The following is a 27,910-nucleotide window of genomic DNA, read 5'->3' on the forward strand; positions in this document are numbered from 1 at the left end:
CCCAGGTCAGTATCTGTTCCCCAGGCAACTCTATTTCTGGATTGCCTTCAGGGCTTCCTCGAGAGCTTCACATCTACTTAAAAGTAGACTCAATACAATTTTCTGATATTTTGTAGAGCTACAAGGCTTTAGGAAAACCAGTTTGGCCAATTAACAGAACTGGAAGTGCCAGTTGGGTGGGATAACTATTACTGTCAATCATTTTATATAGAATGAAACAGTGGTGCAGAGAGATGTCATTGAATTATGCAAGGTCAAAGTGCCAACATATTTGAGACGTGGAATTTAAAGTCAGATGATCTGAAACCAACATTAATGTGTTCTTCAATACTTCAGTGAATACAATTACTGACAGCAAGGTGAGTAACCTAAAGCAAAAACAAGGGACTATTTTAATCCTCGGCTTTATTCTATAATATAGTTTGTGTTCTTGGAAATGTAAACTTGGTCTTTTAAATGACTTTTACTACATGGTAAAACTGACAATCATATAGTATGTCATTTTATCCTGTGACTTAGAATGTCTGGTGGTTCATCACTCCACTCTTCTGGAGACAGCACGTATGACAGTTTGAAACATTCAAAACGTGCTGTTCTTTGCAGTCAGGAAAGAACTTCAGGGCAGGACAGAAAGAAATCAGTCACGGTAACATTTCAGATATTGGTATTAGGCGGGAAGAGGAGTTACATTTCAGATATTGGTATTAGGCGGGAAGAGGAGTTATTTAGAGGCAGGACATACTTTCTGGTTTTGTTGAAATCACATCGTGTAAGAAGCTGCCTATTTCATTAATATATAAAGCCGGCCTTCCCTTACAGGTGGAGGCTACATTATCCCTGATTATGCTTCATTTTTAAAAAGCGAACTTGAGGAGAAAGACTCAGGGCTGTATCACATACTTTCCTTAGTTTTAGTTTTATCAGAAGCGTATTATTAACAAGTACTCTCTTTCAAAACGACAAGATACAAACAAGAGTAGGAAAAAATCCATTTTCTTATCTCATGATCGTTTAATTATTTAAGAGTTGACAGGCATGAAGATTGCTATGTCATTTGCATAAATTCAAGGACTTTTCTCTCTCAATTGCTTATTATTAAAAATTTTGTAGTAGCAAATGTTCACAAATTAGGGGCTTTCAGGAATGTCTTTTTAAACTAAAAACTTCAAAATTAATGATATTACAAATATTTAAAACAATAATATTTCTGGATTGCAGAGGAAATACAAACTCTCAATTAATCATACCAAATATATTCTACTTTTCTAACTTCTGGTAAAAAAAAAATCAGATTTATACTTTGTATCTTTCTGTGAGTGTTTTAGAGAATATCACACAAAGAGAGAAAATCATTCCCTAATAAGATATTTGGGATCCAACAGAATAAATGTCTGTATCTTAATTTTAAATTTTTACTATAATTATTTATATGTTTTCCTAAAAGGGAAAATCCCTTAGTCTAATTTTTGAGATTAATATCTAGGATAATTGCTAAACTAAATAGTAGACTTTAAAAAGCCTTGCTCATAAAATTCTTAGGTTTATTTCATTTTACAGCAGTGATGATGGTAATTAACAAAAATTCTTAACTGTAACAAATTCATTCTGGTAGATTTTGGTGCCTAAATGAAAGTATATTCTAACTATGTCTAATTATTTAACTTAAATAATTTTTGAGATTAACATTTAGAATAATTGCTAAATAGTAGACTTTAAAAAGCCTTGTTCCTAAAATTCTTATAGATTTATTTTATTTTACAGCAGTTAAGATGGTAAGTAACGCAAATTCTTAACTGTCACAAATTCATTCTGGTAGATTTTCATCCCTAAATGAAAGTATTTTCTAACTATATCTAATTATTTAACTTAAATAGTCTGTCAGATAAAATTCAATGAAAAACTGAAGAAAAAAGATGACTGAGCCTATTAAAATTATATGTAAAGTTTGTGCACAGTATATAAAACTAAATTAATGGGCTAACAAAATAATACTTCATACTTCATATAGTATTTTGGGGAAACTCTTTCTCCAAGAGGAGAAAAAATAGCCAAATAGGAAAGAGTATGAGGTCTTAATCGAGTGTGTCTTTTCCCTTGGCTTGTGTGGGGAAACTATAGATGGGAATCCTAGGATCAGATTTAGGATATTGATCTGATGTCAATGACATAAGTCAGCATAGCCAGCAAGCTAATGCTTCCAGATAAAGAGAGAGAAAAAATTCTCTTAGATAAGAAAAAACAACAGGCTGCTCTCAAAACCAGTGCTGTAATCACTACTGAGCTAATTAGTAGGAGATTCAAAGCCAAGCCACCGTGGAAAGGCCAGAAGAGACAAAAGTCAATAAAAATGGTCACTGAACACAAGGTCAGAGTGTGCGGCTGACAGATGGTGCTGAAAATCCCTGAGAGATGAGGATGACTTCAGATAAGAGTGGTTGAGGGGGCCGGGCGCGGTGGCTCACGACTGTAATCCCAGCACTTTGGGAGGCCGAGGCTGGTGGATCACGAGGTCAGGAGATCAAGACCATCCTGGTCAACATGCTGAAACCCCGTCTCTACTAAAAATACAAAAAATTAGCTGGGCATGGTGGCGCGTGCCTGTAGTCCCAGCTACTCGGGAGGCTGAGGCAGGAGAATTGCCTGAACCCAGGAGACTGAGGATGCGGTGAGGCGAGATCGCGCCATTGCACTCCAGCTTGGGTAACAAGAGCGAAACTCCATCTCAAAAAGACAAAAACAAAAACAAAAAAAACTTAACCTTACGCAGCCGATGGTTGGTTCTCAAGCCCTGAGAAACGCAAGATCCTCCATGGAAGTGCCAATGATTTTACCATCATAAAACTAGTTGTGGATCGCTCCGCTGAATCCGCCCGCCCGTCGCCGCTGTTGCCGCCGCCCCCCTCCGTCCGGACCCCCCGGGTTCCCTCAGCCCAGCCCGGTCCAGCCCGGTCCAGCCCGGTTCCTGGGAGGATAAAGTTCGTGTACAAAGAAGAGCATCCCTTTGAGAAGCTCCGCTCTGAGGGCCAGAAGAACCTAAAGAAATACCCGGACCGGGTGCAGATGATAGTAGAAAAGGCTCCCAAAGCTCGGATAGGAGACCTGGACAAAAAGAAATATCTGGTGCCTTCTGTTCTCACAGTTGGTCAGTTCTACTTCTTGATCCGGAAGCGAATTCATCTCCGATCTGAGGATGCCTTGTTTTTCTTTGTCAACAATGTAATTCCACCCACCACGATGGGTCAACTTTACCAGGAACATCATGAAGAAGAGTTCTTTCTGTACATTGCCTATAGTGACGAAAGTGTCTACGGTCTGTGAAGCTGCTCCCCCTGAGCTGGAGGGAGCTCTCATTCTACAAAGAGAGAGGTGGCCCCCCTTTTTTGACTTCCTCCCCTTCAACCTCAAATACCACCTCCCTTATTCAGGACCGGCACTTCTTAATGTTTGAGGCTTTCTCTCCAGCCTCTCTAAGGAGGGGTAACGGTGGAGTTGCCATCTTGTACCTCTCCCTTCTCCTTTCTTCCCCTTTCTTTGCCTGCCTTTCCCATTCTGCTTTAGAGTCTTGATTGTCAGTCTCCCTCACATCTAGTGATTGTTTTGGTTTCTGTTCCCTTTCTGACTGCGCAAGAGGCTCAGAACCCCAGCAATCCCTTCCTTTCACTACCTACTTTTTTAGGGGTAGTTGGAAGGACTGAAATTGTAGGGGGAAGGTAGGAGGCACATCAGTAAAGAAGAAACCACCAAGCTGAACTGAAAAAAAAAAAAAAAACTAGTTGTATTCACATGTCACATGCCCCAGAAGTCAAGCACGACCTACTCAAAACCTTAGCTCTGCACTATGAAGGTCTCCTTCCTCTCTGAGCTAAGATCTTTAGGGGAAGAAGAGCCATAAGTTGATTAGAATTTGCTCCCTCAAGTTCCAGCGAGCAGGGTAGTAACTGAGAACGCAGGCTTTGTGGTCTTATAAATCTGAATCTACTAGCTGTGTATTCTTGGGAAAGTTACTTAACATCTCTAAGCCTCAATATTCCCACTAAAAAATAAGAATTTAAAAGTAGCATTTTTGTAGGTAATGATGGCTACGTGGTGCCATGTGATTCTTGGCACAGATCCTTCGTGAAATTGTAACTACTGTTTTATTTACACCATACATTACCAAATAGAATGTTATATGAATTAAATGAAGCTATCTTAACCAAAATGGGTGGTAATTAATAAAGAATGCTAATCATAACAGGAAAAAATAATTTTTTCTCTTTAAATAAGGATACCTCATAAAAATCTACTCAGAATACAAATATTACCAAAATACAAATCTACTAAAAACGAGATTATCCCCCATAATTTCATATAAAAATATTTGGGCTGGTAGAGGTGGCTCACACCTGTAATCCCAGCACTTTAGGAGGCCAAGGAGGGTGGATCACCAGAGGTCAGAAGTTTGAGACCAGACTGGCCAACATGGGGAAACCCAGTCTCTACTAAAAATACAAAAAATAGCCGGGCATGGTGGCAGGGCCTGTAATCCCAGCTACTCAGGAGGCTGAGGCAGGAGAATCACTTGAACTCAGAAGGTGGAGGTTGCAGTGAGCCAAGACCATGCCATTGCACTCTAGCCTGGGTGACAAGAGCAAAACTCCGTCTCAAAACAAACAAACAAACAAACAAACAAATAATATTTAAAACATTGATTTTTTTAAAAAAACATTCAGTAGCCTAACCAATAACCAGAGAGAGAAAAAGTAATGCTCCAAGAGTAAACTATTACATTTTAATTCTCAAGTCATTTAAATGGATAATTTTATGGGTCCTTACACATAAACAGCTGAAATGTTAAATCAATTCATTTAAGTGTACATAAATTCACTAAATGTTCTTAATCATCATTAAGCCTTAAACTACTGTGACATCCAAATGATTGCAAAGAAACAGTGATAAATTACTTCGAGTTATCAACTATATATTTAAATACTAGGATATTGGTAAGTTATTTAGTATTTTAGGGGATATTAAATATACCATCTCTAATATAATTTATATTATGTCATACTACCCATAAGTTTATAACAGAAACTTTAAGTGATTATGCACTTAAACAATCATATCAAGTAATATAAAATCTGAACACCAGATTGGTACAAAATGTGAATATCACATAAAAGTAAATTGGCATTGAAAATGAGAAGCTCCTACCCTATGAAATTATAATGTAAAAACACACTGGATAAAATGCGGTATCTTGAGTATAATCTGTTATGAATTCTGAAATTGTGTACAAAATGTATATTGTATGGGTTTTAAGACCTTTCTCAAATGTAGACTCTTGACATACCTGGCCTGTAAAAGATATATGCACTGACAGACTTAGGGAAAAAATTGCTATGTTCTGAGCCCAATGTGCCTGTTTGGTCCATAAGTATCATTTACAAGAACAATCATGATTCTCTGATTCCGACATGCCTGTGGTACCAGTCACTTCATCAGACCTGCATTCTGGGCTGCATGCTCCTGGAAGGAAGCATAAAGGAGGTTCCATAAAGGAGCCATAAAGGGCAAATATCCTTTCTATTAGGATCTGGCTCATGTCCACACTCCCCTTGCTGGTGCCATATTCAATCTCTGAGGACCTATTGCATTCCAGACCTTTGTAATATATCTAAAACTCCAGAACAAGTTATGGAATTTTACTATATAGTCCTGTTGCTCAGCATTTTTGTCTTAATCACTTCAGGCTGATATAACAAATTACCATAAACTGGGTGGCTTAAACAAGAAGCATTTATTTCTCATAGTTCTGGAGACTGGGAAATCCAAGATCAAGGCATCAGCATGGTCAAGTTCTGGTAACTGCTGATTGCAGACTGCTGACTTCCTATTGTAGTCTCACATGGTGGAAAAAGAGCAAGCTAGTTCTCCGGCCTCTTATGGCAAATTTGTAAAATTTCATATTTCGACATATAAAAGTTCTAATGTTTATTTCAAACAGAGAATCAGTAGGGTGATAGACATTTTGGCAAGAAATATAATTATCTCCCTATATAAACTAATTTTAAGTATTAGTTTATTTTTTCAGGTACTAATTCCTTGGTTCTTATAAAATGTATATTTCAGAAGATATCTTTCTTTGTTTCTGCTTTTTATTCCAATTTCATAACTTCTCATAAAAAATGAAATAAGATAAAGTTAAATGCTGTGTAATCCAGCTATCTGGAAAAGACCAACATTCTTTTTTTTTTTTTTTTTGGCATTTCAAGGCCCATTTTTAATAGTTTTTAATTCCTTTCCCAATTGCATGTATCCAGTCCAGCGGCGTCTTTCTATACAGGATAAACGCTTATCACGGTGGTCAGCACAGCAGTGTGCACAGCACATACATCACAACGAGGGTCGGTTGGCACCTGTATAAAACTACATTTCTGAAAACAGCGGGACATACAGGAACCTTGAATCCCCATCACAGCAATATGAAAACAATATTTGAAAGGTGCAGTTACGTCCCTACAGGCAACACACATGATTTGTTGAAGAACCATCTACAGAAGTGGTCAAGGGTGATCAAACGCTGCGCCTAACACATGTTAATTCTGACAATCTGATTGGGCTCAGAGACAAGAAATTCCATAATAATTTAAGGCATTTAAGACAATCATGGTTTGTTATTAGATGAATACATTAAAATCCAGAAAATCCTCAGTTATCCCTTCAAACCCCCAATCCCGAACAGCATGCAGACCTACGAGGGTCATCTTTCCTCAACAGTCCTGGAGTCTAGGGTGTGGTTTTAAAATTGGGAACATTTTATTACGTTGTAGGAACAGCAGTTGAAGATGTGTGGTCCTGTCTTAGTGGCTTTACAAGTGTCTTCTTTCTTCCGGTTAAGAATAGTATTTTAAGTCGATGATTTGCATTCAAACAAAGCGTTTTCAAAAGGAATGTGAAAGACAAAAACTACGATCAGATTTTCCAGTCTTGCTGTCTGTAGACTCCCATAAAGTTAATTCGGTAGACAGTTCAGAAACATCCTAGGAGAGTATTAAAGTCTTGAAGAAACATTCGGAGCATTTCTGGTAGCAAGCTAAGGTCATTTTGTATAAACTCTAAAACGTCATTCATTAAAATTAAATGTTTGCCATCACCTCGGAACTGTTTTTAAACATAACCCACCCTGCCTTTTCCACAGTTCCTTCAACAACAGGGGTTACATTTGTAAAATATATAAAGAAAAACAAGGTTACTTGGTGACCATATAATGCACTGTAACAGCTGTCTGCAAATATTTTCACCATGATCACCCTTACTAAAAGTAAATCACGGGGTCAAGATAGCTCAAACGTGCCAAGATTCGAATGGGACGCACCCACGCTATCTGCAATCTTTTTTGGCTACATATGGGAAAAAAAGCCACTTGGGATGGCAAACGCCTGCACCGGGTCTGAGCTTTCTGTAGATTCCAGGGCTTGTGAGGTAGATGTTAAACGCACTTAAGCAGGGAATGCATCAGAAAGCAGCAGCCTCCTCCACGCAAACGCTGCATCAAGTGTTTTGTACAATTACAAGGACATTTCACATAAAAATAATAGCTAGCTCTAGCCCAAAGCTCCCTAAGTAAGCCCAGGGAAGCCCGTTTGGGGTGGGGGTGAGGGTGGGAGTTTGTTTGTTTTAAAATATATATTCTACACACCATCAGAAGCATCTGCTATCACAGATTATTTTTCCTCACTAGGGTTTTTGTCTTGATTGCAAATACACCATCTTCTCCATTTCTAGCCTTCCAGTGGGATACCGATTCCTCTTCACGGAATTTATGAAATAGCTTTGTCTTTTCCCCAATGATCACAGCGATGGTGGCTGTCGCTGATCCAAAAAAGGCAAACAGGAGTTTATAAAGTTGTCCAGGGGTCTCTCCCATCTGGTAGATCAAGGAAGATTGACTACAGGAAAGTTCACAGGTCCGTATTGGCAGATCTAAAAACAGAGTGGCAGCGAGGACTTCGACAGCGAACTTTCTGTGCCCAAAGTAAACCGATATGTCCCGACTAATAGCAACAGGGCACAAAAGGAGCAGCCTCTAAGGTTACTAGCCGGGAGCCCCCTGAACTGGCTTCCCAAGCTTCGGGCAGGCCTTTCCGTACAGAGAGATGATGCTCCACATCATACTACAGGGATTGACATCGGAATCCAACGTCACCTTATTTTAAAACACAGAATAGCAGCACACTCCTGACAACTTTTTGACAAGTTAAAGAAATCCAATGGTAAGATTCTCCACTGGTGCACCAGAAAAGTCAAAGTTGGCTTTTTGGTTTTTTTGCTTTTTGTTTTTTTCCCCCCAGAAAATTACAAAACACACCCTCAGAACCATAAATAATTTGGTGGCAATACACATTTAAATAATTAATTTAAATATCTTACACCTACTGTTGCATTAAACTCTTATCCAAGGAAAGTGCACCAAGGCGGCCCTCGGTGCTCCCCTCCCGGGGGCTTCCCGATGCTGAGGCAGGGATCTTCCGGAGGGTCACAGCCTGGGGAGGAAGTGGGTGACCTTATTGGTGGGTGACACCCGGTTCCCATTCTTGGTCGTCCCGTTCTTTCTCAGAGCGATGAACATGCTGGGGTACTTGTAGGACTCGTAGGCGTTGTAGTTGTTGGGGAGGAGAATCTCCTTGAACTTGCACTCACTGGTGAACAAGGGTGTCGCGGGTGTCCCCGTGCGCGCCGCGGATGCTGCCGTCGGGGAGCACCTGGAGGTGGAAGCTGATGCCCTCGTTGCAGTAGAGCCGCCGCAGCCGCTTGATGCCCAGCAGGTAACCGCCGGCGCGGCTCTGGATGGCCGCCTCCTTGGGCTGCGCTGCCACCGGCAGGCGCTTCAGCGAGCGCGCCAGCAGGCTCTCCCAGCTGCGCTCCAGCTCGGCCTCCAGCGTGCCGTTGGGTGCGGCGGCGCCCCCTCGGCCCGCCCAGGGCGCCTGCAAGGCCAGCAAGACCGCGGGGAGCAGTGCAGCCGCGGCCGTCCCCGGTCCCGACATCCCGGCCCAAGGGCCGCGAGTCTGTCAGGCGGTCAGTGCACCTGGGAAGCTGCGGGTCAGAGCTGCGCCTGGGGTGGCCGGCGGGAGCGCACGGCCGAGTTCGGGCGGGAGTGCGCAGCGGAGGAGTAGCGCGAGACGAGCGACCCGGCCCCAGGTCGCCGGGCGCTACCCTGGCTGCATGGAGCGGGGAACTGAGAGGAAAGAGCACGGCTGGAGCTGGGACCCTGCGGAGCAGTGCGCGCCTCCCTGCGCCAAGCACATCATTCTTCTGGTGACACTGAGCCTGTAGATGAGGGATCACAGTGGATGAAAGCTCTCCTAGTGGAACCAAGTGTCCCAGTGGTCACAGATTTACAGGGAAGGGATTAAGGATGTTGGGAATGAGAACACATGGGCACAGAAAGGGGAGTACTAAACACTGGGGTCTATTGGGGGGAAAAGGGGAGGGCCAGTGGGAGGGGGCGGTGGGGAGGGATAGCCTGGGGAGAAATGCCAAATGTGGGTGAAGGGGAGAAGGAAAGAAAAGCACACTGCCATGTGTGTTCCTACGCAACTGTCTTGCATGCTCTGCTCATGTACCCCAAAACCTAAAATCCAATAAAAAATTTAAAAAAATTTTTTAAAAAAAGGATGTTGGGAATGTAGGGAAGGAAAAATACTATTTACTTCCATCATCTTCTTGCCTACAGTCAATTTTGTCCGAGAGTAGTGACAACTACAGAGATGAAGAGCTAAGAAAGACAGAGATTCATCTTCATTTCTGACCATTTCACCTCCAAATACGGCATTAAAGGCACTCGTGTAAAGTAATTTTATTACTCCTGTTCTCCTGCAAGCCTGGAGGACACTGCCTGTGTCCCCCGCATCGACTTCTTCAAGCCAGTTTTGATTCAATTGTTCCCACCCTGACATGACATAAGAGACAATATGTAACACACAAGTGACATCTATATCCTGGAACGCTTTCTTTACCCCAGAGAGATGACACATGTCTCCATGTATAAAGTTGATTCCTTCCAGAATGGTTTGAGCAGGAATACTTATCTCAAACAGAATCAAATGGGCTCCCTTCTCATTCAGAGAACAGCCTAGGCAGAATCCAAAATATCTACCACTTCCTGTAATGACAACAACTTCTTTTTGAAACAATAATTTCGACTTTTATTTTAGATTCAGGGGACATATCTGCAAGATTTTAAGACAGGTATGTGGCGTAATGCTGATGTTTAGGGTATGGTTTCTATCACCCAAGCAGTTGAGCATATTACCTAAAAGGTAGTTTTTCCGCCCATCCCCGCTCCCTCCTGACCCATCTAGTAGTTTACAGTGTCTATCATTACCATATTTATGTCAATGTGTACTCAGTGTTTAGCTCCCACTTACAAGTGAGAACAAGCTGTATATGGTTTTCTGTTCCTAAATTATAATGATTTATCTAGGATTATGGCCTCCAGCTGCATGCATGTTTCTGAAAAATACATGATTTCATTCTTTTTCATGGCTGTGTAGTGTTCTGTGGTGTGTATTTGCCACATTTTTTTTTTTTTTTGAGATGGTGTCTCGCTCTGTCACCAGGCTTGGAGTGCAGTGGCATGATCTGCAACCTCTGCCTCCCAGGTTCAAGTGATTCTTCTGCCCCAGCCTCCTGAGTAGCTGGACTATAGGCACACCACCACACCCAGATAATTTTTTTTGTATTTTTAGTAGAGATGGGGTTTCACTATGTTGGCCAGCATGGTCTCCATCTCTTAACCTCGTGATCCACCTGCCTCAGCCTCCCAAAGTGCTGGGATTACAGGCATGAGCCACTGTGTCTGGCCTATGTACCACATTTTAAAAATCCAATCCAATCTACCATTGATGAGCACCTAGGTTAATTCTGTCTCTGCTATTGCAAATAATGCTGTTATGAACATAGGAGTAAATGTGGTTTGTTTTTAGAATGATTTATTTTCCCTCAAGTATATGCCCAATAATGGGGTTGCTAGGTTGAATGGTAGTCCTAAATTCTTTGAGAAATCTTCAAACTCTTTCCACAGTGGCTGAACCAATTCACATTCCCCTAAACAGTTTATACACATTCCCTTTTATCCACAGCCTCACCAGCCTCTGTTGTTTTTTGACCTTTTCATATTAGCCATTCTGACTGGGATGAGATGGTATCTTATTATGGCTTTGATTTGCATTGCTCTGATGATTAGTGATGTTGGACATTTTTATGTTTGTTGGCCACTTGTATGTCTTCTTTTGAGAAGTGTCTGTTCATGTCCTTTGCCCATTTTTTTAACGGGGTTGTTTGTTTATTTTTTCTTAATTTCAGTTTCTTATAGGTTCTGGATATTAGATCTTTGTTGTATGCATTGTTTGCAAATATTTTCTCCTATTAATGTAGATTGTTTGTTTACTCTATTGATAGGTTTTTCTTTTCTTTGCTGAGAAGAAGCCTTTTAGTTGAATTAGGTCCCACTTGTCAGCTTTTGGTTTTGTTGCAATTGCTTTAGGAAACTTAGGCAAAAATTCTTTGCCAAGGTTATGTCCAGAATACTGTTTTTTCCTAAGTTTTCTTCTAGGATTCTTATAGTTTGAGGTCTTACATTTGAGTTCATTTTGAGTTAACTTTTGTATGGCAAAGGTAGGGGTCCAGTTTCATATCTCTGCATATGGCTAGCCAGTTATTCTAGTGCCATTTATTGAATAGGGAATCATTTTCCCATTTTTTTTGTGGGCTTTGTCAAAGAGCAGATGGCTATAGGTGTGCAGATCTGCTTCTAGATTATCTATTCTGTTCCATTCATCTGTCTGTTTCTGTATCACTACCAAGCTGTTTTGCTTACTGTAGCCTGATAATACAGTTTGAAGTTGGGTAGTATGATGCCTACAGCTTTGTTCTTTTTACTTAGGATTGCTTTAACTATTCGGGCTCTTTTTTGGTTCTATATGAATTTTAGAATAGTTTTTTTTTCTATTTCTGGGGAAAATGACATTGCTAGTTATAGCATTAAATATTTAAACTGCTTTGGGCAGTATGGCCATTTAAAAAATATTGATTCTTCCAATCCGTAAGCATGGAATGTTTTTCATTTATTGTGTCATCTCTGATTTCTTTCAGCAGTGGTTGGCAGTTCTCCTTGTAGAAATCTTTTCTTATTCATATTATGGAAACTTTATTTTGCTTGACCTTTATTTTTCATCTGATTTCTGTGTATAAAGAGTATGAGAGTAACCCTTTTACAAATGAAACTAATTTCCTAGAACAAACAATGACAAAACTGGGCTGGTATTTGATGTGAATTCATAGGAGTTTAAGCTTCAAATCCAGAAAAGAAGTTTGTTACAATCACTTTCAGCTTTGCATCTGATTCTTCTGAGATCTTTCCATCAACCCTGATAGTGCCTAGCTTGGTGCTTGGTGCTGAGTGACAACGTGAGACAAGAAAGCATTCTCAAACTTTGTAATCTTGCTAGGCTCCAGTTTATCAAGGTACCCCCTTACACCCACATAGATAACAGCCACTTGTTCTTCAGTAGCCATGGGAGAATACTGTCCTGGCTTCAGCAACTCAGATGCACACCATGACTCAAAAACTGTTGAGTGGCAGCATCGAGGTCAGAACCAAACCGGGCAAAAGCAGCAACCTCATGATACTAAGCCAATTCCAGCTTTATGGTAACTGCCACCTGCTTCATAGCCCTGGTTTGGGCAGCAGATCTGACACGAGACACAGACAGACCAACATTAATGGTAGGGTGGATACCTTTGTAGAACAATTCTGTTTCCAAAATGATCTGTCAGTGATGGAAATGACATTCGTTGGAATGTAAGCAGACACATCACCAGCCTGTGTCTCTGTGACTGGCAACGCAGTCAAGGCATTGTTCATCTTGGTTGCTTTCTCCAGCAACCAGGAGTGTGGGTAGAACACATCACCAGGATAGGCCTCATGACCAGGGTTCAGTGGAGTAATCGAGACATCTTACGGTAAGTAACAGCCTGTTTGAATAAGTCATTGTTTGCCATTGCCTCTAAAATACTCTATGTAACAGCCAGAGTAGGGAGCCAGGTACTGAAGTGGGACAGCATCCAAGGCCATAGCTGACACCACAATGGTGCAATTCATGGCATCTGCATCTGTGTCTCTTCACCAACTGGGCAACAGGGGATCTCTTTGGATCAATAGCAAAATAGATACAGTACAGCTTCTTCTTTTCATCAGCTCGATCATTGAAACGTTTCTGGTTAATGATTGGGTCAATAGCAATGAAGTTTTCCCAGTCTATTGGCTCACACTGACCACAACCAATTGGTACCAAGCTATCCATAACCTTAATGCCAGTCTGCATTGGTCCCTGCACTGAAATTTGAGGAATGATTCTGGGGGCTTTCATACCAACTCACCTATTGGTATTGGAACCAATTGGACATTTTCCATAAGTAGCATTGCCAAGGGCATCAATGACATGACCCAACAGCTCCTCACCAGCTGGAACGTCCACAGTGACTCCTGTCCTCTTCCCTATATCCCGTTCCTTAATTAGTTTATTGTTTCCAATGACAACACCAACATTGTCAGGTTCCCAGTTCAAGGACATTACCTTTAAGCCTGAAGAAAACTCTGCCATTTTTTCTGCTTGAACATTCCGCAGCCCATGAACATGGGCAATACCATCACCAATACTTAAGACAAACCCAGTTTCTTCAAGGTCAACAGAGGTATCAGCTCCAAGAATATGCTTTCAAGAATAGAGGACATCTCAGCAGTCTCAGTCTTCTGAAGATGAGCATTAGAGGTATGGAGATTTCTTGCAGCAGTGAAAGATGAACCCAAGGCATTTCTGGAGACAAGTCCAGCCTACCAAGGGAAGGCACACTCCACGGCCGCGACAGCGTGCACTGACAGGATCTTTGCAGTTTCTCCGCAGGCTGTACCTCCACAGCCTCAGCATCTGGACCCCTTATACAGATCTTTAACCTTCTTGGTTAGTTGTATTCCTAGGTATTTCTTTTTGTGTTTGTGGCTATTGCAAATGGGATTGTGTTCTTGATTTGGCTCTCAGCTTGAACATTATTGGTGTATATGTAACCAGCTCAAGTCCAGCTGCCCTCCTCTCAGAAGTCAAAGCATGTGGTGAAAGGAAAGCAACCTTTTTTGGTCAAATGCTAGCAGATGGGAGAATCACTGGGCATAAGGCTCAGGAGAGCCATCTCAGCCTTCTGGGCTGAGTGAAGAGGTTTAAGAAGGAAAAAGGGGTGGGATATAGATGTGAGTAGTGAAAAGGGAGAGCATATCTGCATGTCTTACTCCCATAGTTATCTCAAGGAATTGCCCATCTAGAGGTTTGATTTGCGTCATCCTGACTTGGGCATAACTCCCCTGTAGAAGATCTGCACCTGGGTCTCTCTGCAGGTTTATTTCACAATTGGCCCCTGGAATTTCTAAGCAAGCACATAATTAGATAAGCAAGCACTGTGCATAGATATGCCTGGTGGGAAAGGGAGAGGAACAAAAGAGTCTTATAGTAAAAGGCTGCATTCTGAGATTAGGAAGGAAAGGAAAAAATAGTTTAAAAATGCATTTCAAGGCTGGGGTATGCAGTTATATATAGAAATGCTTTTGATTGGCTGGAGGACTCAAGATGGCGCTGTGAGAACAACCCAGGATTGGAGCTCTTCTCGTTGAATCTGCAAACGGTGAGTCAGAGCGGTATTTCCAGACTGATCTTTGTTGCCCACAGAACGGGGAAACTCCCGAGTATAAAAAAGACACGGGACGCCAGGCAGTAGGTCTGCCTGGCAAAGCCGGCAGCTGGGGCAGCGGCGGCCGGCTCTACCCAGCAATCCCCACAGGGCGCGCTTGTCCGGGTGCCCTGTTGAACCGGCAACCTGAGACTTGAGAGGTCTGGACTTGAGACTGAATGAGACTTGGACAGTAGCCCAGCCCAGGGGATTGCAGGAAGTGGGATACCCAGTGGGACGAACAAAACCGGGATTTCAAACTATCCCGAGCAGACGGTCCCAGACACTCTGTGGGGGAGGGGCGTCCACCACTACCGAGGCAACCTGCCCCAACGGAGATACACGCCCATTGCTGAGGCAGCCAGCCGTTGCCGAGGCAACCCGTCCCTACTGAGATACACACCCACTGCTGACGCAGCCTGCTGTTGCTGAGGCAACACGCTACAACAAAGAGACTCCGCTGCAGGGTGTGGCGGAGACCACAGCAGAGCCCGCAGGAACAGCATGAATCACACAACAGCAGGGCGGAGCCTCGGCAGCCAAACAGTGGCTAGTCTGAGTCCTAGCTGGGCAGGACCTCAACGGACATCCAAAAATAAAGCCCAAACCCCTCAACACAGAGCATTTGAGGAAAAAAAAGGGTTTTCTTAATGAGCTCTGTTGCAGCAGAATCAAACATAGCAGCCTAACAGCCCTGAATGAACAACAGAGTGCACAGCTCAGCAATTAAACACCTATAAAGTACAAACTGTCTCCTCAAGCAGCTCCCTGACCCCTCTATATCCAAAAGACTGACATCAGGCAGGCATCATCCTGGGACAAAGAGAGCAGAAAAAGAAACTGGTAGCATCCCTCGCTGTGCCACAGCTACTAGAGGTGCACCCCAGACAAGCAGGGTCTGGAGCGGACCTCAGCAGTCGTACAGCGAAGGGGCTAGACTGGTAGAAGGAAAACTAAGCAACAGAAATACTTCATCATCAACATTCTGGGTGTCCACTCAGAGACCCAAACGAAAAGTCAGCAACTACACAGACGACCAGCAGACAAATCCACAAAGATGGGAAGAAACCAGCGCAAAAAGGAGGAAAACACCCGAAACCAGAACACATCGCCTCCTAGAAAGGACCAAAACTCCTCACCAGCAAGGGAGCAAAGCAGGACGGAGAATGACTGTGACGAAATGACGGAATTAGACTTCAGAAGATGGATAATGAGAAACTTTTGTGAGCTAAAAGATCATGTATTAAATCAATGCAAAGAAACTAAGAACCTTGAAAAAAGATTTGAAAAAAGATTCGAGGAAATGATAACAAGAATGGATACCTTAGAGAGGAATATGAATGAATTAAAGGAGCTGAAAAACACAATACGAGAACTTCGCGAAGCAAACACAAGTTTCAATAGCCGAATGGACCAAGCAGAAGAAAGAATATCTGAAGTCGAAGACCAACTCAATGAAATAAAACGAGAAACCAAGATCAGAGAAAAAAGCGCAAAAAGGAATGAACAAAGTCTCCAAGAAATGTGGGACTATGTGAAAAGACCTAACCTACGTTTGATAGGTGTACCAGAAGGGGACGAAGAGAATGAATCCCAGCTGGAAAATACTCTTCAGGACATCATCCAGGAAAATTTCCCCCACCTAGCAAGACAAGCCAACACTCAATTGCAGGAAATACAGAGAACACCACAAAGATATTCCGCAAGAAGAGCAACCCCAAGGCACATAATCGTCAGATTCACCAGGGTTGAAATAAAGGAGAGAATACTAAGGGCAGCCAGAGAGAAAGGTCGGGTCACCCACAAAGGGAAGCCCATCAGACTCACAGCAGATCTCTCGGCAGAAACACTACAAGCCAGAAGAGAGTGGGGGCCAATATTCAACATTCTTAAAGAAAAGAACTTGCAACCCAGAATTTCATATCCAGCCAAACTGAGCTTCAGAAGTGAAGGAAGAATAAAATCCTTTGCAAACAAGCAAGTACTCAGAGATTTTGTCACCACCAGGCCTGCTTTACAAGAGCTCCTAAAAGAGGCACTACACATAGAAAGGATCAATCAGTACCAGCCATTCCAAAATCACACTGAATGCTAAAGAGCTTCAACATAATGAAGAATCTACAACAACTACCAGGCAAAACAGCCACTTAGCATCAAAATGGCAGTATAAAATTCACACATAACAATATTAACCCTAAATGTAAATGGACTAAATGCACCAATCAAAAGACACAGACTGGCAAATTGGATAAAAATCCAAAACCCATCAGTGTGCTGTATACAGGAAACCCATCTCACATGCAAGGATACACAAAGGCTCAAAATAAAGGGATGGAGGAAGATTTACCAAGCTAATGGAAAGCAAAAAAAAGCAGGAGTTGCAATTCTCATCTCTGATAAAATAGACTTTAAAGTAACAAAGATCAAAAGAGACAAAGAAGGCCATTACATAATGGTAAAAGGATCGATACAACAAGAAGAGCTAACGATCCTAAACATATATGGACCCAATGCAGGAGCACCCAGATACATAAGGCGAGTTCTTAATGACTTACAAAAGGACTTAGACTCCCACACAATAATAGTGGGAGACTTTAACACTCCACTGTCAATACTAGACAGATCAACCAGACAGAAAATCAACAAGGATACCCAGGGCTTGAACTCAGACCTGGAGCAAGCAAACCTGGTGGACATTTACAGAACTCTCCACCCCAAATCCACAGAATACACATTCTTCTCAGCACCACATCACACCTACTCTAAAATTGACCACATAATTGGAAGTAAAGCACTGCTCAACAAATGCAAAACAACAGAAATCATAACAAACAGCCTCTCAGACCATAGTGCAATCACGTTAGAACTCAGAATTCAGAAACCGATCCAGAAACACACAGCTTCATGGAAACTGAACAACTGGCTCTTGAATGTTGACTGGGTAAACAACGAAATGAAAGCAGAAATAAAGAAGTTCTTCGAAACCAATGAGAACGAAGACACAACGTGCCAGAACCTCTGGGACACATTTAAAGCAGTCTCTAGAGGAAAGTATATAGCAATAAGTGCCCATATGAGGAGAATGGAGAGATCCAAAATTGACACCCTATCATCAAAATTGAAAGAGCTAGAGGAGCAAGATAAAAAAAACTCAAAACCCAGCAGAAGACAAGAAATTACTAAGATCAGAGCTGAGCTGAAGGAGATTGAGACACGAAAAACCCTTCAAAAAATCAATAAATCCAAGAGCTGGTTTTTTGAAAAGATCAACAAAATAGACAGACCACTAGCCAGATTGATTAAAAAGAAAAGAGAGAACAACCAAATAGATGCAATAAAAAATGATAAAGGGGAAATCACCACAGATTCCACAGAAATTCAAACCATCATCAGAGAATATTACAAACAACTATATGTGCATAAACTAGTAAACCTGGAAGAAATGGATAAATTCCTGGACTCCTGTGTCCTCCCAAGCCTAAACCAGGAGGAAGCGGAAACTATGAATAGACCAATAACAAGGTCTGAAGTTGAGGCAGCAATTAAGAGCCTACCACACAAAAAAAGCCCAGGTCCAGACGGGTTCAAAGCCGAATTCTACCAGACACACAAGGAGGAGCTGGTACCATTCCTTCTAAAACTATTTCAAACAATCCATAAAGAGGGAATCCTTCCCAAATCATTTTATGAGACCAACATCATCCTGATACCAAAACCTGGCAGAGACCCAACGAGAAAAGAAAACTTCAGGCCAATATCCATGATGAACATAGATGCAAAAATCTTCAATAAAATATTGGTAAGCCGATTGCAACAGCAAATCAAAAAACTTATTCATCATGATCAAGTAGGATTCATCCCGGGGATGCAAGGCTGGTTCAACATACGCAAGTCTATCAACGTAATTCACCACATAAACAGAACCAAAAACAAAAACCACATGATTATCTCAATTGACTCAGAGAAGGCATTTGACAAAATTCAACAGCCCTTTATGTTAAAAACCCTCAAAAAACTCGGTATCGATGGAACGTATCTCAAAGTAATAAAAGCTATTTATGACAAACCAACAGCCAATATCATACTGAATGGGCAAAAAGTGGAAGCATTCCCTTTGAAATCTGGCACTAGACAAGGATGCCCTCTCTCACCACTCCTATTCAATATAGTACTGGAAGTTCTAGCCAGAGCAATCAGGCAAGAAAAAGAAATAAAGGGTATTCAAATAGGAAAGGTGGAAGCCAAATTGTCTCTATTTGCAGACGACATGATAGTATACCTAGAAGACCCCATTGCCTCAGCCCAAAAACTCCTGAAACTGATAAACAACTTCAGCAAAGTCTCCGGATATAAAATCAATGTGCAAAAATCACAAGCATTTGTCTACACCAATAACAGACTTAAAGAAAGCCAAATCAAGAGCGAACTGCCATTCGCAATTGCTACAAAAAGAATAAAATACCTTGGAATACAACTCACAAGGAACGTAAGGGACCTCTTCAAGGAGAACTACAAACCACTGCTCAACGAAATCAGAGAGGACACAAACAGATGGAGAAACATTCCATGTTCATGGTTAGGAAGAATTAATATCGTGAAAATGGCTATACTGCCCAAAGTAATTTACAGAATCAACGCTATCCCCATCAAGATACCGTTGACTTTCTTCACAGAACTGGAAAAAACCACCATGAACTTCATATGGAACCAAAAGAGAGCCCGCATAGCCAAGTCAATTCTAAGCAAAAAGAACACAGCGGGGGGCATCACACTACCGGATTTCAAACTATACTACAAGGCTACAGTAATCAAAACAGCATGGTACTGGTACCAAAACAGAGATATAGACCAATGGAACAAAACAGAGGCACCGGAGGCAACACAACATACATACAACTATACAATCTTTGATAAACCTGACAAAAACAAGCAATGGGGCAAAGATTCCATGTTTAACAAATGGTGTTGGGAAAACTGGCTAGCCATGTGCAGAAAGCAGAAACTGGACCCCTTCCTGACACCTTACACTAAAATTAACTCTAGATGGATTAAAGACTTAAACATAAGACCTGGCACCGTAAAAACCCTAGAAGGAAATCTAGGCAAAACTATCCAGGACGTAGGAGTAGGCAAGGACTTCATGAACAAAACACCAAAAGCATTGGCAACAAAAGCCAAAATAGACAAATGGGACCTAATGAAACTCCACAGCTTCTGCACGGCAAAAGAAACAGTCACTAGAGTGGATCGGCAACCAACAGAATGGGAAAAAATTTTCGCAGTCTACCCATCTGACAAAGGGCTGATATCCAGAATTTACAAAGAACTCAAACAGATTTACAGGAAAAAAAACAAACAAGCCCATTCAAAAGTGGGCAAAGGATATGAACAGATACTTTACGAAAGAAGACATATATGAGGCCAACAGTCATATGAAAAAATGCTCATCGTCACTGGTCATCAGAGAGATGCAAATCAAAACCACATTGAGATACCATCTCACGCCAGTTAGAATGGCGATCATTAAAGAATCTGGAGACAACAGATGCTGGAGAGGATGTGGAGAAAAAGGAACACTTTTACACTGTTGGTGGGAGTGTAAATTAGTTCAACCATTGTGGAAGACGGTGTGGCGATTCCTCAAGGCCTTAGAAATAGAAATTCCATTTGACCCAGCAATCCCATTACTGGGTATATATCCAAAAGACTATAAATCGTTCTACTATAAGGACACATGTACACGAATGTTCATTGCAGCACTGTTTACAATAGCAAAGACCTGGAATCAACCCAAATGCCCATTGATAATAGACTGGATTGGAAAAATGTGGCACATATATACCATGGAATATTATGCAGCAATCAGAAATGATGAGTTCGTGTCGTTTGTAGGGACATGGATGAATCTGGAGAACATCATCCTCAGCAAACTGACACAAGAACAGAAAATGAAACACCGCATATTCTCACTCATAGGTGGATGATGAAAAATGAGAACACATGGACACAGAAAGGGGAGTAAACACTGGGGTCTATTGGGGGGAAAAGGGGAGGGCCAGTGGGAGGGGGAGGTGGGGAGGGATAGCCTGGGGAGAAATGCCAAATGTGGGTGAAGGGGAGAAGAAAAGCAAAGCACACTGCCATGTGTGTACCTTCGCAACTGTCTTGCATGCTCTGCTCATGTACCCCAAAACCTATAATCCAATAAAAAATTTAAAAAAAAAAAAAAAAAGAAGCAAAATTGCTCTGAATATAATCTTTCAGAAAAAATAAAAAAAAATAAAATAAAATAAAAAAGAAATGCTTTTGATTTTTGTATATTATTTTTGTATCCTGAAACATTACTGCAAGTTATTTAGCAGTTCTAGGGGCCTTTTGGCAGAGTCTTTAGGGGTTTCTAGATATAGAATCATATTGTCAGGGGCCAAGCATGGTGGCTTATACCTGTAATCTTACTCTTTGGAAGGCTGAGGCAGGCAGATCACTTGAGGTCAAGAGTTCAAGACCACCCTGGTCAACATGGTGAAACCCCGCCCCTACTAAAAAATACGAAAAGTAGTTGGGCGTGGTGGTGAATGTCTGTAATCCTAGCTACTCAAGAGGCTGAGGCAGGTGAATCGCTTGAACCCAGAAGTGCCACTGCACTCCAGCCTAGGCAACAGAGGGATACTCAGTTTCCAAAAAAAACAAAGACAGAGAGAGAAAGAGAGAGAGAGAGAATCATATTGTCAGTGAAGAGAGATAATTTGACCTCTTCTTTTCCTATTTGGATGTCTTTTATTTCTTTCTCTTGCCTGACTGCTCTGGCTAGGACTTTCAGTACTACATTGAATAGTAGTAGTGAAAGTGGGCATCCATGTCTTGTTTTTGTTCTTAGGGGGAATGCTTCTGGCTTTTGCCCAGTCAGTATGATGTTGGCTGTGGATGTTACAGAAGGCTCTTATTATTTTGAGGTATGTACCTTAGATGTCTAGTTTGTTGAGGGCTTTTATCATGAAGGGATGTTGGATTTTATTGAAAGCTTTTTCTGCATCTACTGAGATGATCATAAGGGTTTTGCTTTAATTCTGCTAATGTGGTGGAGCACATTTATTGATTTCCATATGTTCAACCAGCCTTGCATCCCAGGAGTAAAGCCTGCCTTTTTGTGTTAAATTAACTTTTTGATGTGCTGCTGGATTCAGTTTGCTAGTATTTTGTTGAGAATTTTTGTGTCAATGTTCATTAGGTATATGGGCCTGAAGTTTTCTTTTTTTATTGTGCCTCTGCCCCTCTCCAAAAAAACACCTGCAGAGTTCAAAGACTGAAGAAAATAAGTGTCCTGTGCATTTTCGAATAAAGAGGCTTTGTTGACCCTGGAAGGGACCATTGCAGTAGAATAGTGGAGAAGATGCCAAACTGAAGGAGGCTGGAGAGAGAATGAAATGAATGAGGAGGGGAGTGTGGACAACTCTGTCGTGGGTCTGAAGGGTGTAGAAGATACAGGGAAAAACTCAGAAGCAAACATGATGGTTAACAGTGGTCATATTGATTGGTTAAAGATAGGGCAGAAATAAATAAGTGTAAGCGCTGGTGGGGGAGAGCCAGTAGGATGGAGAATTTGCAGGTAGAGGAGAGAGTGATAAGCTAACTGAGCTAATGGCTGAGCTGACAGAGTACAGGTGGAATGGTTGGGCATGGAGGAAGATATCTCTTCCCCTAGGCAAGGCGGACACAGAGATAGGTGAGTGCTCTTAGGAATGAAGGCAGAAGTGAGAGGGAACAAAGCCAAACATTATACTCTTTTCTACCATAGTACCTAGCACCCTGTGCCTGGGACATAACAGATGTCTAATAAATTAGTGCAGAATAAATGAATTACTCTTTCACGTAGTGATAAATAAAGAAAGAAAACTAAAGCACAATAGAGGGTTGAAATATGCTATGTGGGAAGTGAAAGAGAAAGTTGCTTAGGAAAATATAGAAACACCAGGTGGTATTCCAATTGGGTTTGGCAGCTATGCCTTTCAAATGAACTTCGAATGCAGTTGTATGAGTTTCTCTGTCTGTATGGGAGTTGTTTGTGTAGGAGGAGAACAGAAGACAGTCTGGTGGATTATTATGTGGAATTTTTTTCCATAGGAGGTATAGCAGAAAGACAAAGTAGTGGAGGAATGGGGATACTGACCAAGATTGTCACAATGAGCCAATTTATTCTTTACAACACAATGAAGAAAGGCAGAGTGGAGGTGAGGAGTGATAGCTGGAGGAATGTCATTTGGAATAAGTATGTGTATGTGATGTTATAATTGAATATTTCATAGTTGCAGCACATCTAGAATTTGGCTGTGGAAGTGAATGGCTGACGATCCTGATACTGACAAGATCATGCAACTTATAATTCAGAGTATGGGAAGGGGTGTCCTATTGTCCTTCTCAACTCTTGTCTCAAGATACATGGTCTCACCATGAATTGTGAGTGTGTCACACATAATTTATTAAGAATAATCACTGTGAATTTATTAAAAATATAATTTAACAACCATTACGTGCCAGTTATAGAAATGATGGAACTTGGTTCTAAAGAAAAAGCTTCATGAATTGTGAGTGTGTCACACATAATTTATTAAGAATAATCACTGTGAATTTATTAAAAATATAATTTAACAACCATTACGTGCCAGTTATAGAAATGATGGAACTTGGTTCTAAAGAAAAAGCTTCAAAGTCTTTAGTAAAAGCAAAGGAGTGTGAGAAAGAAGCACAGGTTCATGTGGCTGGATGTTGTGAGCCTCCAGGAAAAGGGTTTGTTACATAGGAGGAACGATCTGAACTGCACTGAAGATGGACAACACTGGCCTCTCCTCCCAAACTCAAGAAGCCTCCAGCTCTGAGAAGGATCCCTTTGCAATTGCTGGAGGTGGGAGGTGGGCAGGGTCTTTGTAGAAGGCTCACTTAAGTCAAGGTGTGTGAGGTAGAAGATGTGGAGGGAGTTGATGAGAATGGAATGGTGTTCCAGAGAGAATATGGTGAAGACATATAGGAGGGAGGGTAGACTAAGGGAAAGAATGAACAGAACAGCTTACCTTTTGAGTGGAGAGTCAGGATGGGAGAGGAGGCGGCATGTGAGAGAACCAGCCAAATCATTTCTGAGAGCTAAGCTACAAGTCTAGGCATAGGAAAGAGGGCTCAAACTACTTGAAGAGGAGGGAGTCTGGGTTTAGAGGAACTAGCATATTTGTCACAATGAAGCCTCTTCTATCAAAGGAAGCATTTTAATTCAGGCTCCATTCTGTATCCACTGTGTGAATGCTATGAAGTTTCTATATTTGTCTGTGTCTGTCTTTCCCCATTTCTTCAAAACGAGAAAAAAGAAACTGTTTCCAAACTTTTATGTGGCTGCTGGAATTGTATAATCATTTTATGTAAATATATATGAATATGTGTGGTTTCTAAGAGACAGACAGAGAGCACTAATATAGCGCCTGGTATATAACAAGAACTCATGAATTAATGATGGTTGTTACTATTATCAGTTTTCAATTTTCTATGTTTACTGAATTCTAGTCAATCTTACATCAATATTACTGTATTCTTTTTTGTTGTTGTTGTTTTTGAATATTACTGTATTCTTACCATGCCGTAGCGAAATGTATTTGAACTTTCCTGGCGTGGTCACTGGCAAGTTGGTTTCTATGAACACATCGTTCCTGCCTCAAGGGTTGATGCGTGTGAGGCAATAATAAAGCAGTGATATAAATTCTGTGGCCTCTGCATTCTCCTTTACCATTGCCCCATTCAGTCTGGCAGAATATAAGACATGCATCTTTTATAGTTTCATATTTATTTTTAAAGCCTGGCCTGTTGCCTTATTTTTGCTCAGAAACATTGATAATTGAATATTTTTTTGTTTAAGTAAAAAGCCAATTAAATATGATCCTCTGGATATCGTTATGTGGTAACTTTTTCAATTTAGCATTTCCCCTAATACTACTCCATGCAGAATAATAATAGAAAATGTTCTTCAATCTGGAAATGTGACAGTTTACTCATCCAGATGAACATTTGGAAAATTTTCCCAAATTTCTGGATCTTTATTAAAGTCCGAAGCTCTTTTTCCATTTATCTCATCCTAAACAAAATTTAAGTACTGTAAGGAAGAGCATTCAGTAATCTTTTTGTCCTTATGGGATTTCTGCTTTTCTTTATCATGAGCTGCCCTACTAAAAATAAATTGATATGTTGTTGGCCAGCTCCAAAAGAATTGATGATTTAATAGTCAAATAATATGTTTCATTAAATAGTAATTTCAGATCAAATAACTTGTATTCTCTCACTACAGAAAATGTTTACAGAATTTTACAGAAAATCAAGCAGAAGGGAAAATGGAAGGTCAGAATTCCCAGAGTCCTCAATGTTTCAACACATGTTCAGAGCGAAATGACTATATTCTTACACTGTCAAATGCACAACCAGTTCTGCAATATGGTAATCCTTATGCATCTCAGGAAACAAGAGATGGAGCAGATGGTGCTTTTTACCCAGATGAAATACAAAGGCCACCTGCGAGAGTCCCCTCTTGGGGACTGGAAGACAATGTTGTCTGCAGCCAGCCTGCTCGAAACCTTAGTCGGCCTGATGGCTTAGAGGACCCCGAGGATAGCAAAGAAGATGAGAATGTGTCTGCTGCTCCAGATCTTCCAAGTCAACATTTACGTGGGCATGGGACAGGCTTTTGCTTTGATTCCAGCTTTGATGTTCACAAGAAGTGTCCCCTTTGTGAGTTAATGTTCCCTCCCAACTATGATCAGAGCAAATTTGAAGAACATGTTGAAAGTCACTGGAAGGTATGCCCAATGTGCAGCGAGCAGTTCCCTCCTGACTATGACCAGCAGGCGTTTGAAAGGCATGTGCAGACCCATTTTGATCAGAATGTTCTAAATTTTGACTAGTTACTTTTTATTATGAGTTAATACAGTTTAGTGGTTAAAAATAATCACCTCAAATAGACCACTGAGAAACCATGGAGTGATGATTTTCATGCACCCTCTTGCACTTTCTGACCAAGAGCTACTTTGAGTTTGGTGTTACTAGGATCAGGGTCAGTCTTTGACTTATCAATACATTTTAATCTCTGTTAATCTTACCTGCTTGAAAAAAAATTCTTATGCATTCATAACTTTATTTATTCCCTAGTTTGCAGAATTGTCTGAATAAAGAATACAAGGATTATTTGAATGTTACTGCACTGAAAAATGTGTATGTATAGTGTGCTAGATTATTTAGCAGAATATTTACAAGTTTCTGTTGACCTTGTTGATTGAGCATGACTACTAAATATTATGTAATAAAAAGCATTTATCATTAAAAAAATGTTGACAGTATTTTAATACTGCCAAACTGGCAACTGCCTAAACATCTTTGTTAAAAAGAAAAACAAAAACACAGCTTTTTTTTTTACAAAGTTCCAGAAATTCCACATGTACATATTATAATATGCAGTATCTATAATTTTTACAGCTTTGCAACTAATGAACTCTAAAATAGCTACCTATTGTTATAATTTTACATTTACATATTTCTATCCTGACTTTTCTTTAATAATTTCATCCACTGTTCAACAGCAATCAGCAAACATCTATTTACTCAGTAACCTTCATCAAGCCTTTCCAAGTCATATAACATTAGTGCTTCCTACCCTAAAGAAATCTAACTGAAAACATCACTCATATCTGTGTTCAGTGCTGGAACAAACACTAGAATTCTGATTCTTGGCTCCAATATCTTTCTGTGGCCTAAACTTGTCTCTGAAATACCGTCTGCTTGATTACAGTCAGGATTCTACAGAACACGGACATGTTTTTCTGCTGTTGTTAGGACATTTGTTCCAATGACTGGTGTAAATAGTTGGTGTTAAGGCCTCTCCACAGAAATAGCCTTCCCGGATAGAAAGGATCACAGCTGAGAAAATTAAGACAGATTTTTTAAAATTTTGTTTAAGCCCAATTTTTCTTTTTCTATATCGCTTTTAGAAGTTGAGGCACATGAATACTTTCTACGACCTTTTCTCTGAATGGAAAATGAATTTCCCTGCACTCAGCATGTCAAATCCTGAGAGACTTTCCCAGGCCGACTTTGGCCACCTCAATTTCTGAAATGTTGTACTGATTACTTCTTTAAGATATTGTTTGGCCCAAGGTCATGGAACATATGAGCTCATTCTGAGCATGAAGCTCCCCAGAGAACAACAGTACAGGATGTCAGTTTGGTTATGGCTTCTGAAAACTCATAAAAGCAGACTTTCATTAAAAGCAGTATTACCCCCCTAGCCCTTGCCCTCTGAGAATGCACGTATGAATAATTAGGAGCCTGTAAGTAGGGGCCAACCCGTAGTACACATTTCACCTGTTTTTTAAGTAAAAGGATATTGCTTTTTTTTTTTTTCTTGAGACAGAGTCTCACTCTGTCACCAGGCGCCAAGCTGGAGTGCAATGGCATGAGCTCGGCTCACTGCAACCTCCGCCTCCCGGGTTCAAGGAATGCTCCTGCCTCAGCCTCCCAACTAGCTGGGACTACAGGTGCACCCCCCCATGCCCAGCTAATATTTGTATTTGTAAAAGGATATTTCTATAAAGTTTCTCAAACATTTCCTACTTTTTCATCATTGTCAAGTGTATTTTTTTTTTTTTTGAAGTTGAGCCTTGCATTTACTTGTATATTTGGGGCTATAGTTCTGTTGTTTTTGTTATTGTTGTTGTGACAGTGTCTCGCTTTGTTGCCAGACTGGAGTGCAGTGGAGCAATTTCAGCTCACTGCAACCTCCGTCCCCCCGGTTCAAGCAATTCTCCTGCCTCAGCCTCCCGAGTAGCTGGGACTACAGGCATGTGCCACAATGCCCAGCTAATTTTTTTTTGTATTTTTAGTAGACACAGGGTTTCACCAAGTTGGCCAGGATGGTCTCAATCTCCTGACCTTGTGATCTGCCCAACTCAGCCTCCCAAAGTGCTGGGATTACAGGCGTGAGCCACCACACCCAGCCCCTGCTTTGTTTTAAATTACAAGATGATAATGATAACTCTTTTTTTTTTTTCAGACGGAGTTTTGCTCTTGTTACCCAGGCTGGAGTGCAATGGTACAATCTCGGCTCACTGCAACCTCCCCCTCCTGGGTT

General features: G+C 41.1%; 1 long non-coding RNA gene and 3 pseudogenes across 1 annotated transcript; 2 read left to right on the forward strand and 2 right to left on the reverse strand.

Annotated features, from left to right (window-relative positions):
• On the forward strand, positions 1–26,112 carry LOC108590007 (uncharacterized). Its single transcript, XR_001909373.4, has 3 exons — positions 1–359; positions 25,082–25,131; positions 25,258–26,112. It is a non-coding gene; the product is annotated as an uncharacterized LOC108590007 (long non-coding RNA).
• Positions 471–3,454, forward strand: LOC100410093 (gamma-aminobutyric acid receptor-associated protein pseudogene; annotated as a pseudogene).
• On the reverse strand, positions 5,761–9,305 carry LOC118153903 (fibroblast growth factor 4 pseudogene; annotated as a pseudogene).
• LOC100409373 (ATP synthase F(1) complex subunit alpha, mitochondrial pseudogene) lies at positions 12,329–13,616 on the reverse strand (annotated as a pseudogene).
• Positions 26,113–27,910: the final 1,798 nt, after the last annotated feature.

This window comes from Callithrix jacchus, chromosome 1, assembly GCF_049354715.1.
Source record: "Callithrix jacchus isolate 240 chromosome 1, calJac240_pri, whole genome shotgun sequence".
Lineage (NCBI taxonomy): Eukaryota > Metazoa > Chordata > Mammalia > Primates > Cebidae > Callithrix > Callithrix jacchus.